Raw genomic sequence first — 16705 nt, 5'->3', positions numbered from 1 at the left:
TTAATGTTATTTATGACTGTATTAATGCCTTAAGTTTGATTTTGAGAGATTCCTAACTGAATCACCTTTATTGGGACATTATTCAGGAAGCTAGAATGATTATAGGTAGAGATTACGTTGTTAACATTAAGTTTAAGCCTAGGATATTTGTCAAAAAGGATGGTGCTTTTACTAAGTTTGCTCAGAATATAATTTTAGAGGAATATTTCTTTAACCATCCTCCCTCCTTTATTCAAGAAGAGGAGGAAGGGGAGAGAAATGGCTATATAGGGGTGTTTTGAGTTTGTAATATCTAGTTATGAATGAATCATCCTTTTAATTAAAAAAAAACGCCACAAGTCTACTCATTACAAAAAAGATATTCCAATTAATAAATTAAAATAAGAGAGGTGGCATTTCAAATCTTTAAAATGCCACCTCTATATATCTCTGTTTTTATCATATTAAAATATTATTATATTACAATTTAATTAATTAGTATATTCAATTAATCATGTATTGATTATTTCATAAATAATGATAGAGAGATGGCATTTTTAGCTCCTAGTTAGATACTATATTTTATTGAATGACCAATTATTATTTTGTTAAATATATAGTTAGTAATTTTATTTTAATTAATTAAAATTTTTTTATGATATTTTATTTTTAATATGTAATAGGAGAGAAGTGATGTTTGTACCTATTAAAAACGCCAACTCTCTAATGATTATAAAATATTTTTCCAATAAATAGAAAGTGATATTTTTTTTATTTATTTAAATTTTATTATTTTTTTATATTGTGAATTATGAATTATATATGATTAAGTATTTATATAATATAATTAATTATTTAATAATTAATTATATTATTTTATTATATATATAATAATTTATTTAATTTTATTTATTAATTTTTTTAAATTGAGTTAGAGAGGTGGCATTTTCAGGAATTGAAAACGCCACCTCTCTTATAGCTTTATTAAAACTATTTTTACAGTCTAACAGAGGTGGTGATTGGTCCTCAAAAATCACCACCTTTGTCTGTTGTAATTTTTACAAAAATTTGACAACATCTTTTATTTTATTTAACACTTAATAATGTTATTTAATTTTATTAAAGATAATAAACAATTAAAATATATATAACCAGTATTAATTATTATATTTCATAATAATGATTTAACTATATTTTAATTATTTAATATTTTAATTGTATAGTTTCTAAGAAATGAAGAACTTTGATACTTTATTTTATTTAATGACCAATTATTATTTTATTAAATATATAGTTATTAACTTTATTTCAATTAATTAAAGAAATTTTAGTATATTTTATTTTTAATATGTAATAGGAGAGAGGTGGCATTTTTTTTTATTAAAAGCGTCACCACTCTAATGATTATTAAATTATTTTTTCTAATAAAAAGGAAGTGATATTTTTTATTATTTATTTAAATTTTTTTATTATTTTATGTTGTGAATAATGAATTATATACGATTAAGTATTAAAATAATAAAATTATATAATTTAATAATCAATTATATTATTTTATTAGATATATAATTATTTTTCAATAATCCTTATCAATTTGGGAAGTCCCCGTGAACAGTCCTTGAACAGTGTTTTTGTGCGTGTTGCCTTTGGTGGGTTTCCTTTCGCACGTCTTGCCTTTTGGCAAGCTTCCTAGAAATTTTTGGCTACCTTTTGTTTCCATTTATTTAAATCATTATTTACCTTATCAATATAGTCTTTTAAAATTTAAAAATTGGCTATGTGGGTGGTGTCATTTTGCGTGGGTTCGCCTAAGGGATTGAATTTTAAAAATTGGCTTTGTGGGCGGTGTCTTTGCACGTGGGTTTGCCTGGGGAAATATTTGGATGATCATCGTCTCTCGGTTACCACTTTCGGGGTTCACACGTTGTGAGGTTATTGGCGCAATAAGATGAATATTGTGCTGTGTTGGCTGTCTTTCATTTTTAGGCTGCCTGGAGTAGGTACTTGCTGATTTGTGGTGTCGAGTCCGTTGACCCCCGTGGTTGTTGTTAGTGTATTCTTATTTCGATTTATTGTTTTCCTTTGTGGTTTTTTCCCCCTGTTCTTCGCCGTGTCTTTCCTATTTTTTCCCCAGGTCAAGGTGTTCTCTTGGTGTGTTTCCCATTTCATGTTCTAGTTTGCTAAGGGTGATCGTGTGGTGGTTGTGCGGTGTGTGGTTCTTCTGTTATGGGTAATGGATGTCACCACATTTCGTTGTTGGGTTTGGCATGAGCATTGCATTGTTCTTTCTCATGATTCTGCTTGTTTCATGTAGGTGGGATAAATGCGGGAGATGGTTCGGTGCACGACGGTAGTGACGATGTTGAAGCCTTGGTTTCGGCAAGGAAGAGATGCCCTCTTCAAAGGCACTGTGATTTCTTCTCTGCCATGGGGTCCGAAGAATAGAATGGGGTTCAAGATGGATTGAATGGTGGGAGATTATTGTTTCGTTAGATGTATAGATTTCGTGATTCTCTTTGAGTTGGGATTATGCCTGGTGTATATTCATATGTTTCTTTTTGGTTTGTTTTCTTTTCTTTTCTTTTCTTTTATTATTATTATTATTATTATTTAATATATTTTTTTGGGTCCTTTCCATGTGACTAGAGTACTTTTTTCATGGTTATGGTACCGATGATCGATTTCGATTAAGTGGTGTGTCTCATCAAGAGGAATCTTCATGTGGCCAAGGTGATGGGTTGAGGCGTGAACATCCTCTTGAGGATATAACAAATATTGGTCAACCTCAGCTATGATTTGTTTTTTTTCCCTCTTGTGTGGCATTTGCCTTCTCTTGTGTTGTTGATTTGATTCATATTGTTGGGTATTGGAAAGTAAGGGGCATTGCAAGTTAAAGGGTATTTGAGGGCGATATGTTGTAGGTAGAACCGTTAATCAAAATTTATCTTCAAGGTTATTTAGGTTTTATCCTAAAAGTCATATAGTTTTTGTTGTTTGTTAACTTTTATGTTTGGGGATTGTTATTCTATTACATGTCAGTGTGTTTATTTGCCACGATTTACAAGTTTTTGGTTGTTTGTTTGATTTTTTTTCTGCATACTATAGTTTATTTTTTGTCAGTGAGTAGAGAAACTTTGGGTTCATTTTTTCTTTTGTAAATATTTTAGGTTAGTTAGCATAGCTTTCTTGGTTTCTTTTCTCGGGTGATGCGTTGGTACCTCATTTCATGAATTTGTCTACTTTAAGTATTTTACTCATGCTTTGTTTTCATTTGGGTTGTTGTTATGCAGTGGAGGACGTGTAGGTGAAGGTCATGATTCAAGCAAGGCTCTGTCAGTAGTGCCCCTTGAGGAGGAATCAAGTACGCTGTCTGTATCTCTATTTGAATTTGGTTTTTAATGTTGAAACTTGTTGAGCATGTTTCGTTTTGCTCTTTGACTTTGCTCTTTTTTTTCGTTTTAGCCTAATGTTTTCCCTTATGCTATCTCTCTCCTTTTTTTATTTTTTTTATTTTCTACTTTTTGTTTATGTTTTGTATAATCAGAGGTGTGTATCTTCCACAATGTTACTGGGTGTGGTTTTTTCCATTTATAGTGTTTTGTGTTTTAATGTTACAACTAACATTACATGATGATAGTACTTGTTGTGCTTCCATTGGGTTGATGGCATTAATAGGTTATGTTGATGAAGGTGATGCAGCATGAGTGTGGATTTTGTCATGCACTACTTTGGTTTAATGAGAGGGTGAAGAAAGGTCCTCACAGAGGTCGATTGCTGTTTTCACTATGTTGCTCACAAGGGAAAGTGATGCTACCTCCTGATTCATTACCGCCCTCATATTTGCATGATTTGTATTTCAATAGAGAACTACTTGAGTGCAAGCAATTTTTATCGAATATTTGGTCATATAATAACATGTTTTCTTTGACTTCAATGGGTGGAAGAATGAGGGTTTTCTCTGGATCTGGTCCGTTCTCATATGTGTTAAGTAGTCAAAACTATCATTAGATTGGAAGTTTGTTGCTAGTAAAAGGTTTAGCTCCATTGTACTCTTAGTTGTATGTGTATGACACTGAACATGAGGTGGCTAATTGAATGGCTGTTGTCAGGTAATTCATTTTGTCACTGCTTCTTGATTTCATTGCATCAATTGGATTTTTTTTAGATTTGTTTGTTTTCCATTATCATTTTCTTGATTATACTGGTCATGTTGCATAGTGCAAATGGTTATGTGTCAAATCTTGATTATCGCATTGTGCAAAATTTGATGAGGATGTTTAATGAGTATAATGTGTTAGTCAAGATGTATCGACTGGCTTTTGAAATGGTTAAGATTAATGAATCAAGTAATATTAGGGTGCATTTGGTTAGTAAATATTCAGGTGATAGCCGAACTTATAATATGCCGTCTGCTTCAGAAGTAGTAGCATTGATTGTTGGGGATTTTGATGAGTGCTATGGTGAATGAGATGTCATTATTGAGAAAAGGTCTAGTGAACTGACTCGTATAAATGAACTTCACCCATTATACTTGCCTTTGCAATGTCCTGTGCTTTTTCCTTATGGATGTGGCCGGTATAATGATTGATTACATCACGCGAGGGCTACCTTGTCTAATCTTAATGGTTGTGTGAAAGCCATTTCCATTCAAGAGTATTTGTCATTTAAGTTAATCTGATTCTATCTTGATCTCACAGAGTAATGATGTTTTTGATCAATTATATCCTCCTAAATTCTTGAACTACATTAATTCATCAAGACTTTCTTTAGTTCGATTAGCTTTAAAGGTGGGTATGCTAGTGATACTTCTTAGAAATGATGACTAGTCAGCGGGCTTATATAATGGGACAAGATTGGTTATTTGTCATCTTGGATGACATGCGATTAAAGCTAAAATACTAAATGGATCAAATAAAGGTGACATGGTGCTAATACATAGAATGGATTTAAATCTATCTGATAGCAAGTTACCATTTAAGTTGAAACGTCATCAGTTTCCTTTGGTACAATCATTTGCTATGACAATTAATAAAAGTCAAGGACAATCATTGGAAATGTTAGTATTTACCTATCAAGTCCTGTATTTACTCATGGGCAGTTATATGTTGCTTTGTCTTACGTAGATGGGTTGAAGGTGTTGATACATAATTCAAGGAACCAATCTTTGTCTCACACAAACAATGTGGTTTTTAAGAAAGTGTTTTCCAATTTGAGCGTGGATAAGGAATGATTATTGCGATATAGATATAAGGTTAACATGTCCAAATATTACGGACAAACATTATCAATTCTCTATTTTTGGGTTGTTGGTAGCAAGGTTATGTTTAAGATTTTTGATTCTATTTTCATATCTTTTTCTCCACTATTTGGAATTTAATGGCAAGTTTAACTCTTTCATGCTTTTTTTAGGACTATAATATATTAAGTTGTTGTTACTTTGATGTCTTCATTTCATCAATTTTGTTCTACTATACATTTAATTCTCTTTAAGTTGTTATTACTTCCTAAATTGATGTCTTCATTTGATGTCTTCATTGTATATGATTTAAATTGCATGGGTTTGGGGAGAGGAAAGGAAACAAAAATGTGCGCCACACATCTATCTATTTACATATGTGTATGTTGAGGTGAGCATGTTTTGATGACACTGGTGACTCATTAAAAAGAGTTGAACTTTAGGAGTAACTATAAACTTTTTGTGTTCAATAGTCCACATATTTTCCATGTCACAAAATTAAGCAATTCTACACTAAGGTATTCATACTCATGTTTCTATACAAAGATAATCTTGGTAGCTTCCCAAGATATTAGGAACCTTGACCATAGCTAAAATGATTGAGAGGTTTCTGTTTCATGGATGGATAATCAGCCACTATACAATGTCTTTATGCATATTGTTGAGCTAGTCCTGTGGGTAGAGAAACTTATGAGTATGTGCTTTTCGTTCTGTGACTGTGTCTCAGAAAATATAGTAACAATATATTAATAATAAAATGGAGAACAAAAGAAAGTGAAGTGAATGGTTACATATTGTAGTAAATGTCAGAACAGTTTTTCCTCCTCATTCTTTCTTAGGTTTATTATCCTAATATCGGAGCTAATAGATGACATACAATCCACAAGAGTGTCTGCGTAAACTAACCTAAAGTTATTTGATTCGTTAGTATGTACTCTAAGTCAATTTTACTAGGAAAACCTAAACTTACAAATCTGGTTAGGTTAGCATCTTCACAAGGTGCACTATTAAGTCATCCTTATCTTCACAGATGTGAGGTTTAAGTGTCTTCATTATGTCTAGAAATTTCATTTTCTGTATGAAAATAGTGTTAAATATTACAATTACTATTAAATTGACATTGCATATATAGACTATGGGAACATACCGCTACTTGAACCATGTTGACTGTATCATTTAGGATATATTGTCTAGTTGAGTGTGACAAATCCACTAAATAGTCCACTGCCTGCCGGTGATGAGAATACATTCTATCTCCCATGGAATCCAACACATACAGTCACCATGTGTTAGGTTGAGTGCATAACATAACCAATGTTTGTTGATGATCATAGGTGCAAAAATGAACTCACACTTTGCTATATCATAGCCCAAAATGGAACATGTAAATTTATCTGTGTTGGTTACTATCTATCATCAAATTCAACATGTTATCTTCCATTAATCAAGTTTTGCATTATGTCTAGGTATCATACTTCCATTGCTCGTCAGTTCTTAATTCTTTTTATGACAACCGCTAACAATAAATATAATTAAATTTATCTTAATTTACATGCATACCAATTTGTTTAGATCCATGATATATCTCCATACATGGCTATGTCTGTCTTTTTGCTCCTCCATTAAAACTCTCCCAACCATTGTTATTACTTGCAGAAAATAATTTCTTCCTTTTAGTTTGTGATGCATAAGCATGATGTTGTGGTTATAAATATTTGTATACCGTGATATTTAACCATTTTTGCGGTCCAAGACTCTAGCATTCCTTTCTCGTCATGTAATACCTTTAGATATCTATAATTGTTCTACATAAAAGGTCATTCATTAGTTAAAAACCTCACATGATTGTGCTTATCAAGATCAAAAACATACCTGTCACTATCTTTTGGTATCATTCTGGCTATATAGTATTGATAAATACGCTCATAAAAAATTGCATATTTTGCATAGGTTGTATTTTTGTCATTTTATCTGCCATTTTCTCATTTTCACATATTGATACTAGTTTGTATGGAGATTCATTGTGTGGTTCTGTCTGTGCCAGTTGCTGTTGCACTTGTCTTTCTTATGTGTCTCTTATCTTGAAATATCCAAGTTCAGTACATGCATCAGAATAAGTGTTGTATCTCTATTATATTATCTGCCTTTTGTTTTTGTTGTCTTGGGGACTATTAGTAATGTCATATTGTAGTAATGAAATACTCAACTTCGATAGATTTGTAAGAATGCAGACTCTGTTCTCTCTTTTTTGTTCTTAAACCACCATACCTCACTGTTGGTAGGGATGGCTAGCACTATTTCTTTTCTTAATGGTGTAGTCTACTTCCTTCCCTCAAGTATTTCTACCATGTCATCTAAAGGTTGTTTTCTTTTTCTAATATCACCTGTTCCCTGTTTAAGTTGTCTTTTTTGACATGACTGGATTTTTTTACCATCCTTCTTATTATTTTTTCCATCTTTCAAGTTCACCCTTGCTACATTCTCCTGGCTTCGTGTCCCTACTATTGTATGTTTTTGTGCTACATTTTTCACAATCTCATGTTCTTTGTAATTATTTTACCATTATCTACATCTGGTGCTCCTTTTGTTTTCCTTTTTATTATTCATTAGATGGTTGTTCTTGGCTAATGTCCTCCATTTCTGCCTATAATTGTTCATGCGGTCCTTGTCCATGCAAATCCAAGTGCAGTAATTCCTCATAAATTTCATAAGTAAATTTTATCACCTTAGCATACAAACTCCTAATGACCTGTTTCATTTTTGGCAAAGAAACAAGTTACTGTGGTTTAACTACTAACCAATTGCACATTGATACATAGCTATTCAATGCATATATATCTCTAGTTACTAGATAGCGTTGAAAGTGGTGGAATATCCATGCTAAGGTGCTTGACGTTACAATCTATCTTATAGGTAAATTTTATTATAGAATGTCATCTACCTAGTATTTGAAGTCGAAGAGAACATATTAATCATGCAATTCCATTGGATGGAATATCTATTGTAGGCAAATTTGATATAACCAACTCATTCACAACGACAAAAGCATTCTTTAACCTTGATATTGCTAATGCTAAGGAACTACGCATGAGGTATAGTTTGATTAAGTATTGGTTACTTTTATTAAGGCACTTCCTTGGTTTTATACACGTTCATTTACTAATGGTCTAATCACTTAAATTCATTGACCAGGATTGAGAAGTGTCCATTGATAGAACACATTTGTTACCCACTTTTATTTGTCAATTAGGACCATTTTATTAATGATTTATCACCTTCAAGTGCACACATTGCATTAGATTTGAAACTTTGCCTAAGTTTCTAGGTTCAGTGCACTAGGGGCATTTTGGTCTAAAAAATGAAATTTTGAGAAAATGTACAAGAAAAATTGACAAAGTGCATTTTATGTCCAGTTGATGAATGGTGAAATTATATTTTTAAAATTTATTTTAGTTTGGGAGTAATTAAATAAAAAAGTCAACACTTTCTTAAGTATCTTAGTTTGTCCTAGTTTTTGGTTTGTCTTTGTGTGGAAATTTTTATATAATTTTGTGCAGCCTAAAACTTGGTTAATTTAATAAATTCTTCCTTCTAATTATGAATTTAATTCTGGACATGAATTAAATTTTATTATATTATATGCTATTTAATTGAATTATGTGATTTACGTGACATAGGTGGCATATGACTTGTGCATCAATTGGGCAATTGAAGTCAACACTCCTTGAGGTCAATGGCTGATGGTTTGCATGTGAATTATGATTATTTTGAGGGGTTAAATCAGCTAAAATGATATGGATGACACATGAAAAATTAGGCACACATTGGAATCATCTACAAACCAATAGGAAGTTGCCACCTTGCAAGTGTGACAAGGCTCCCATTTACATTTTAATTTCTTTTTCCTTATTTTAATTAAGCTTTAGCTGATGGGAGACACCAAGGAGCACGCCATTTTAAGCCCCAAATGGGATCCAACACATATCTCATTCATCTTCCACATTCTCTCTCTCTTGTTCATAGTGTTCTTCATTTTCTCTCTTTTGTTTTTCATTTTCCAGCACTCTAACCTCCATTTTCAGCCACCAAACCTCCACAAAACTCATACCATTCTTCTCCTCTCTTCATTTTCGTTCCATCCCTTCCATTTTCACAAGGATTGAAGCTCATTTCCATCATTCAAGAGCTATGGAGTTTTGCCTTCACAAGCAATCACTAGGGTTCTTGAAGATGAAGATTGGCTAAGTTTCTTTGTGGAATCCTAGAGAGATGAAGATGGAGGATGAGTCTTGAGCTTCAAATTGGCTAAGTTCTTTTGTTTCCTATCCTCTTCTCTTTTTACTAATGGTTAGATTCCTTAATCTAGGGTTTAATCATCTTAGCTTATAAATTCTAATTTGAATTTGATGTTGATGTAAAGAGAGAGGATTGTTTCATTTAATTTCTTCCTTGGACAGCCATGACTGAATTTTGCCACTCTTTGTTTGGCACATAATCTTGTGTTTTTCAATTAGTGAATATCTTGTGTTAATATTGCATAATCTTGTGGTGTTAATGCTTGTGTTGTTGAGTAGCTTGACATAATCTTGTGATCGCTCAATTTATGTGTTTGACCATGGCTGTTGAGAGAGGATTTTGAGTGAATCACTTGGCTAATGTCTTCACCAATTGGTTAATTGAACTAGGGACTTTAATCTAAGACCTAGGGAGGTTAGCTAATTAGGTTAATTGGCTTAGGATAATTTTCTTAAGTCATGACAGCTTTAGTCAAGAGGAAAGGGAAGCTAAACTTAGCCTAATCATGAGAAGATAACGAGTCCAAAATCAACTAATCTCTAGGGTTCTACTATTGTGAAAAGGGAAGTTCATTTCACTCACTTTCACTAGCATTTTAATTACTTGCACATTAGGTAATTAGTTTAAATAATTAGCTAGGTAACTAAATTCCTACAAACTTTGGTTGATTTATTTCACTAGATAACTTTCAATTAGACTTAAAACCATTCCTTGGGAGATGACCTAAGGTTGGTCCTATATTGCATTAGGGTTAGCTTTAGTGTAATTTTGAGGATAAGCGACTAATTTCCTATCATCCATCTACCTCCTCTCTTAGTTTCACCAAAATGATATCAGCTGAGTTGTCCCAATCATTTACAAGAGAAGCTCTTAGAGATGAAAAGCCCATACCAATCACTGACTTGCTAAACATCACCACTATAGTGTCATCCTATCCGCCTTTCCAAATGATTTACATTCCTCTTTTCCCTTATTCTTTGTTTTTTCATTTCCTCCTTTCACTGTGTCTCATTCTTTTCTACCACATTTATTGTTTCTCATTTATTTCCTACTTATTTTGCTATGTACCAATTATATGATCTATGGTTTACATGCAGCCATCCAATAATGTTATTACTGGTGTGTTGGAAAAATTCCAGAACAAAGTTTGGGTGGTTGTATGATGGTTGCCATTTTTGCATGACCAAACCAGTAGAAACTGCCACAGGTTTAATTTGCAAGAAATGAAAACAAACCATTAAACGGATTACTCTAAGGTATTTCATTTCAAACACTTTTGTTTTGTTTTCCATGTCAAGAAACACACTCATGCTTTAGTTCATTGTGCAGGTTGAAATCCACTATGAAATCACTGATGAATTAGGTTCGAAATTTGTTGTCTTTTTGGTAACCTTTTCACTAAACTCTTGGGCGCATCTATTGATGAACTTATAAAAAATGTGGGGCAGGTGCCATATAATTTCTTCTCTTTTCTTTTTCCTTTTTTTTACCCTCATACTCAATCAGTTTTTTGTAATCCATTATTCTATTTTCCTCATTTGTTTTCTAATCATATTGCTATGTTAAAACAGAACTAATCACTCAAGTACTAATAATTAACTCAATTCCTCCTATAGGAAAATCTTACAAACACATTCCCTGAAGAAGTTGATATGGTTGTTGGTAAAAAATTGATATTGAAGCTAAAAGTTGATGAACTTATCATTAATGGTCGTTCCTCCAGTTATGTTGTGGATGATTACCTTGAAGACGATATCATTCATTGTAATTCAATTAATACCCTTATGGTACTCAAGACGAACTATTTCACATACTTTTCTTTTACCTATTTGTTATACATATATATGTATATATAACCTTATTCGATTAGTACATGTAGGTCAACAAATCTGTTATTTCGGACAATGTTAACCTCTTATCAACTCCCTTATCATCTGTTAGTATATTTAGAAACCTTGACGAATGTCGTGACAAGGAGTTACCAACCCTTGAAGAAATGCCCATTTCACAATTTTGTAACATGTCTACTATCAAGCCAAAGGACAACCATGCTGAGAGAAAACAAGTGAATCAACTTCAACATCAAGTAATTGAGGCCAAGAATCTCTTACATGACTCATCTACTCCCAAACCTTCAAAGGCAGCTCGCAAGGAAAAGACATGTTAGGCATCTTAAATGAAAAGTTTGACCAGTTTGAACAAACTTTCATGGATTTCAAGAAAAGTTATGTACTGGTGGTATAGTTCAACATTATTGTATGGGTATGTTTTGTAGCAACCATATGACATATCCTAGAGCATGTCATTTTGGATCCCAAAATTTCTTTTATATCTATATATGATAGCTGATATATACTTATTTGGTCATTCAATTGCTTTCCAATATATGATCATTTTTACTTTGAATTATGTTATGTCTACTCATTCTCCTTTTTTCGATTCATTAGTCTAAATTCTTTGCTCTATTTTACCGACATTGCTGCTAATCTGTAGAGATTCATGGGTGAACACTCGAATCTCGATAGCACTCCTTCATCTCAAGTATAATCCACATCATTCAGTTAACCAATTGCTAAAATCATAATAAGTACAAAAAAAAGAAGAACTCTCCATGAAGAGCACTATCACTTGAACTCGAACTACCTCCATTGATGCCCGAACACTAGAAACTAAACACTAATTATAAGAACATAGACCATCACCGTGTCTTTTGAACTTAATCACCTATTACATTTCATACATGAGCATAATAACATCTCCACCAATTATGACAACAAAATACTACTTTCACAAACACTAATATGATGCAATGACATAGTAGAAGGTAGCAAGTAATAACAACTTAAAGCTTTAACGAGTAAGAAACTAACACATCAAGATACAATGACATGTAAACCATCATCATCAGCATATACAACTATTGATCAGAACCACCAAGGATAGAGTTGTAACTTCCTATACATCCAAACCAATTCAGCATCCTACCGACAATCTTCATACATCCTTGGATCTAACTGACCATCTTCATCCTTCAACATAACTCTAACATTATCCCTTAACCTCTAACTATTTGTACAAGGATTTCGTCTATAAATTTTGTTCATCTCAAGTTCTTCAAAGTTAGTTCCTCCATACCACACAGCTTGAAATAAGAACAAACTAAGGTCCCTTCTACATTTAACAATTTGCCTCTCTCGTCTAAGTTTTCTAAGCCATTCAATACCATCTATTCTTATAGGATGGTTGGGCAAAACGTTGCCATATCAAGCACAAAAAGACCACATGTGTACATCAATTTGATCAACCCTTTCTAGGTAGATCTATGGAGGAACTTAACTGATTGCATCCATTGATATGAAAAAACAAGAAGTCTTTAACTCTTGTTCGATACAAAGCTTCTGGGTTCCCTGCTTCAGCATACTTCTGTTCAACTATATCAACCCATCGACTTCTGCCATAATTAAATCGTGGTATGCTTTTAAAGCTCACCTTATAAAACATCTCTCGCTTTTGACAAATTGCCAAAAAAAACTTTGCACATACTAGCTAATGCTAGTAAATCTGAAGGACACTGAGATATCACTGCAGCAGCTATTTTGATGAGTAAATCATCAAAAAATTTCTCAAGCACACTCCTTTGAGTGAAACCTCACTGTTTTTCTCTTACTAGACTACTCATAGATGAGTTCATAGTCCCACGATATGGAATAATGAGTGTTTCACCTAAATTTATAATCTCATTTTGGTTTACTATATTTCAAATTTTACCAAACACTATGTCTCGGACAAATGTTCTTTCATTGCTACATTTAACTCTCATCCTGAGGGTCATTTTTTAATGTAACTTACCCTCCAAGTTAATCAATTATTGTGATGATAGATAGACATCCACAATTCACTTATCATCATGTCTTTTTAGAGTTTAAATTTAAATTCATCTAGAGATTATGACGTTTCAATTAAAATGACTAGTCCGTTTAAAATTTTTAGTTTAGTTTTTATTTGAATCACTGCATCTTAAGTTTTTAAACTTTGAGCAAAACATAATCTAAATACGTGTCCTCGTGAGTCACATCCATCATATAGATAAAATTATTTTTTTAACATAAAGTAATATAAAACAATAAAAAAGCCCAATGTATAAAATTCAAGATGAAAAATTTACTTATTTTCAAATATTGAGACTCTTCCATTTTCCTTTATATAGTTTCTCTATTATATTTATTCCTATTTCATATTGATAAACAAAACATCATCAACCATATAAAATCCACTCAAGGTATATTTTACTACGTTATATATTCCATAGTGAATCAACGTATTATAGAACCTTAAACTCCAAATAATCCCATTTCTCCAATAATAGATAATTCAAAATAAACCATAAAACATATTAAAATCCCTTATCTTTTTCCCCAACCCCACATGTTGATACTTATTTTATTTACATTATTTACATCATATACCATTTTTCCAATTTTTATTATGAGCTCTCGTCATCACCTTTACCTACCATATATGTTTACCCCTAAAACCTGTCAACCATGGAAACTTTTCATGACATCAACATAAAAAAAAATTATTATAACTAAACAATACTGATATATATACATGCACAATAAATATAGTCAACAACAAACTTTTACCCACACTATAAATGCCTACTTTAATATTTTGATATGTTACGTAAAATCCTCAAAACATGTATGCCCATACAAATAATATCTAACTATCGTCTTTCCATAACTTCACTTAGAGGTGTCAATTAGAGCCAGCTCGACCCTAAAGGGCCGGCCCTTTACGGGCTAGGACTTAAATAGGCTGGCCCTTTTAAGCTCAATTACACCTCAGGGCTCTATTTTTAGCAGCTCGACCCTAGCCCTTAAGGCTAAAGGGTTAGCCCTCAAGGCCTTGACCTTATTTTTTTAATTTTTTAATTTAAAAATTTTAAAAAATATATTTAAAATCCTAACAAATTTATTACACATCACATTAAGTCTAGAAAAATAAAATAAAATCGATTCACACAACAAAAGTTTTAAGTCTAATAAAAAAATAACATCCCAAAATCAACTCCGACATCAATTACACGTTAATAGCATCATTAGCTAAATCTTGAAGATTTTCATTATCATCAACATCAATATGATTTGATCATTCTCCTTGTAGATCCTCATCAATGAAAAAATATGTTAATCTTTTTATATCTTCCTTTTTCATCCTTATTATTTGCAATAAATAATAAACCAAAATTATAATTTCAAGTTATTTAAAGAATGCAAAAATATTCAAAGTAAGTAAATAATAATGTGCGTGTCTACTGTCTGGACTAGAGAATGAGTGCTGAGGTTGAGTGATATGATGTCTTCTTTTATGTATATATATATATTTTTATGTTGTTTTTTTTTTAAATGCATTAGGGCTTAAAAGGGCCAGCCCTAACCCTTAAGGGCCGGCCTTTTATTTTCGAGCTTAAAATGGCTCATCCTTTTAAGCCTGATTTACCTTTTTAAAGACCGAAGCAGCGGCTCAACCCTTAATTTTTTCTGACTTAAAAGGGCCGAGCCCATATTGACAGCTCTAACTTCACTGCTAATAATTCCACATAGAACACCCATATGAGAACTTATGATCTCCTTATCCCATTTTAACGTTAACTTCTCCTTCTCCCTTCCCACCCTCAGCTTTTTTCCTTTGGTTTATGGTCTTTTTTATTTTTTTTATTTGTTTCTTATTACTCCTTTTTTGTGTGCCTCAAACAAGTCAAACTCAACAGAGCTTCCATCATGGTAAGAATTTAATGGTTTACATATTTCTTTCCACCACGTTTTGCCAATTAGCTGTGTAGCTGACCTTCTCCATGCTGTGTTTTCTAATAGGATAGATCATCACCTTGGAATAAGCGATCTAGAGTCTTCTAGTCCCTTAAATAAAGCTGAAAACTGTCAAGTCTATAGTTCTCGTGTTTAAGACAATTTATCGCCAACTATTTCCTTCATTAGCATACGTTAAATTGACTAACCTGATTTTCCCCAACATTTCATCTTTAAATATTTCTAAATAATAAATAGCTCAATGGACTTACTTCTCTTTTCCATTTTACATGTATTTTGCTACAATCCCCATGATCTTCCATCGCCTTTACAACCACGGTTACCCATAACAATTAATCTCTTAGTGTCTATTATGTAATATCCCAAATTTCCAATCTTACGTTAATGACTAATTAGGGATGAATTAGTGATTTAATGTGGGATAAAGTAGTGAAGTATTATATTAACTCATTAGGATATTATATGAATAGATATGAGTAGAAGAGCGGAGTCTTGAAGCAGAGTGCGTGAGCATAGTGAGGATTTCCTCATTGTGCCATGCGCCATGGCACATGGAGCAGAAATCAATTAACAAGGACATGTCTAACTCAAAAAACAGAAGGGAAAAATGTGAGAGGAGAGGTCTAGTGTGGAGAAGAGAAAAGATCTACTAAGGCAAGCTAAATTAGGAGCAAGGATGGTATTTTTGACTTATTACTTATTGGCTAAGTCACGTATTGCCTTAACCTCTGAATCTACCCTATTTTCTCTTAATTTTAACTAATGAGAAAGTGAATTTGAGAGTTTTAAGAAGTTAATTTCTTACCCAATAGTAATAAAAAGGTTCTTTGAAGTTAAACTAGTACTTTGTAACTAGTTTAAGCCAAAACAATAAAGTTTTGAAGCTATAGGCAAGAATTGCCCTAATCTAGAGAGAGAGTAGTGAGAGAAAATTGCTAGAAAATGTTAAAGCTTGAAATAAGGGTGATTAGTGGTAATGTGCATAATTGAGTGTGAAATGTGATTTGATAGTGATTAAGTGCTTAGATGCGATAATTGGTACTTTTGGTCAATAGAGAAATTGACTCTGAATGCCAATTTTATGTAGATTATAGCGTATGATGCACAAATTATGAGAAAGGAGCTTGAATCGGGTTGAAGTTATACAGGTAACCCTTTTATTGAACAAAAGGGTTGAAGTAACCATATAGTTTATTGTGTTTATTAACTATTATAACTGTGTAGAAGTGAATATCAAATGATAAATTGTGAATTTATGAGTTTTATACATGATTGCTATTGAAATGGTTTTTAGCATGAACTTTGCATTGTGAAATGAATTTGAAAAGTTATTGATTTCAATAGATATATACGTATATGA

The 16705-nt window shown here is 32.3% G+C and overlaps 1 long non-coding RNA gene across 1 annotated transcript; it reads left to right on the top strand.

Annotated features, from left to right (window-relative positions):
• The first annotated feature begins 1909 nt into the window (after window positions 1-1909).
• LOC129308263 (uncharacterized) lies at window positions 1910-3341 on the top strand. Its single transcript, XR_008592576.1, has 3 exons — window positions 1910-2209; window positions 2294-2449; window positions 3270-3341. It is a non-coding gene; the product is annotated as an uncharacterized LOC129308263 (long non-coding RNA).
• The last annotated feature ends 13364 nt before the right edge of the window (window positions 3342-16705 follow it).

Source organism: Prosopis cineraria, unplaced genomic scaffold (genome assembly GCF_029017545.1).
Source record: "Prosopis cineraria cultivar Desert tree isolate PC_DT_omini unplaced genomic scaffold, ASM2901754v1 PC4, whole genome shotgun sequence".
Classification (NCBI taxonomy): Eukaryota; Viridiplantae; Streptophyta; class Magnoliopsida; order Fabales; family Fabaceae; genus Prosopis; species Prosopis cineraria.
This window is presented reverse-complemented; position numbering and strand designations above follow the sequence as displayed.